This window comes from Palaemon carinicauda, chromosome 1 (assembly GCF_036898095.1).
Source record: "Palaemon carinicauda isolate YSFRI2023 chromosome 1, ASM3689809v2, whole genome shotgun sequence".
NCBI classification, from domain to species: Eukaryota; Metazoa; Arthropoda; class Malacostraca; order Decapoda; family Palaemonidae; genus Palaemon; species Palaemon carinicauda.
Genome location: NC_090725.1, coordinates 193,310,193 through 193,312,692, shown reverse-complemented (window position 1 = coordinate 193,312,692; position 2,500 = coordinate 193,310,193).

The following is a 2,500-nucleotide window of genomic DNA, read 5'->3' as shown; positions in this document are numbered from 1 at the left end:
CTAACTTTAAAGGAGATGAATATAGTTAAAAAAAAATTATCAATGCAGATATCTGGATTTTGAGGAGCTACTGTCCTTGACCTACCGAAAATCATACTCTGAGTTTGTTAGAATTCAACTTCATGCCCCATAATTTGCACTATGCACTAATTTTGCCTAGCTCTCTATTAAGCAAATCCGCAACCCCAAATCTACTTCATCTGCAAGAAGTAATGGGACGAGAATACTAAGGAACACCATAAATTACATTTCTGTACTCATTATGCTGCATATCAACAACTGTTTTTTGCAATCTATTTCTAATTCAATAATGATGTTAAGAAAAGACCCACCTACCTCCTAATGATTAAGTTTGAAAACAAGGGGCTCATGAATAACAATCAATCATACGACCTTCCTGAACAGACCCGATGGATTTCTGTACAGCAGTGGAAATAATAAGAAGGGCATCACATGCTCCAAGGCCCATGTGAGAGCCAAATGGCAAACTATTAAACATATTCTTGCCTTCAGCATACCCATTTACAGGTTCTGCCGCAAGATGTTAAAAATCTAATATATGAGTATAGAACAAATTTACCTAATTGAGTAACATTACCAATTATTATTATTATTATTATTATTATTATTATTATTATTATTATTATTATTACTTGCTAGGCTACAACCCTAGTTAGAAAAGCAGGCTCCAAGAGAAAAAAATTGCTCAGAAAGGAAAGGAAAAAAGAAAATATACTACAAGAGAAGTTTAAGAATAATAACAACATTAAAATAAATCTATTATATATAAACTATAAAAAAATTAAAATAACAAGAGGAATAGGAATAGGATAGAATAGCGTGCCCGAGTGTACCCTCAAGCAAGAGAACTCAACCCAAAGACAGTGGAAGACCATGGTACAGAGGCTATGGCACTACCCAAGACTAAAAAACAATGGTCTGATTTAGGAGTGTCCTTCTAGAACAGCCAACAAGAATATATATATATATATATATATATATATATATATATATATATATATATATATATATATGTGTGTGTGTGTGTGTGTGTGTGTGTAAAACTTACTAATTTAAAAAAAAAATTAAATGACAGCTCGATAGTTAAGAATTCAGCGATCTTTACATATATAAATAATATATACATATATATATATATATTTATATATATGAATATATATATGCATATATATATATTTATATATAAATATATACATATATATAGTTTATATATATATATACATATATATATATATACATATACATATATATATATATATATATATATATATATATATATATTTATATATATAAATATATATATGCATATATATATATATTTATATATAAATATATACATATATATAGTTTATATATATATATACATATACATATACATATATATATATATATATATATATATATATATATATATATAAGTATATAAAAGGAAACATCACTCAAAGAAAGTTGCTTTTTTCCATTGGATAGTGAGACACAAAGCCTTCTTGATTTTCTCAGAGCTATCTTCTTTAAGTAAAGAAAAACTGTTAAATCTTCATTAATCAGTGCAGATTACGGGTAGCCTGCCATTTATCTTCCCGAGATGTACCAGAAAGGTTTTCACTTATTGCCAACTTGCAGTATATTAGATGAGTATCGTTATTCCAAGACAAATATGGTCTATTATACTTCTAAAGATGATAAGCTCCTGTTTCTCCAAATAAGCATGTCTGCAATCATCATTGACCCAGTTTGTCTTTCACTCAGTATTTTAACACACAAGAAAGGGTATGTCTATCAATTATTTTGATCAGACTCATTCTTAGATCAACACTTTCATACAATTACGGCCAAAACAAATGCAAACAATTACTCAAATGTCCATTCCAATCTGCTTGGGATTTTATATCTTACAAGAGTACAACACATTAGGGACAAGCTGCTCAGTTTTGATTACTTAAGAAACCTAGGTATGCTCAGATATTCCAAATAGTGAGCCAACAAACAAAATTAAAGCACTTCCATTGGTGAGCGTTGAAATCACCAATAAACATCTAAGAAGGCTTTCCAGCATATTGTATTTTAGCCAAAATGGTAAGAACATAATCAAAGATAAATCATCCAAGTCTGGATTCTGACAGATCGAACACAAATAGAGTTGTTAAGCCTGTCACAAACGTTTATGACCTGAATTTTGTGACATCCACACTCATAGCAGGACTTATGGTAACTATGGTACTCGGTCCTAATATACACCACCATTCCCCTTGGCTAGGAATGGCTTCCCGTTTCAAAACTATAGGTTTCTTAAACCTGGAATAAGGAGCTCAGACTAGTGACTCATTTCAAAAACCAATGTTTTTGAGAATTATAGAATATCATACTGTCAGGAGGCAATAATAAGTTCTCTAATGTCATGAATCCACGAATATTGCAATAGATTACAGTCTCCTGGCGAAGTCTAGGACACACTGATCCAAGATTTTGGGCAATATCT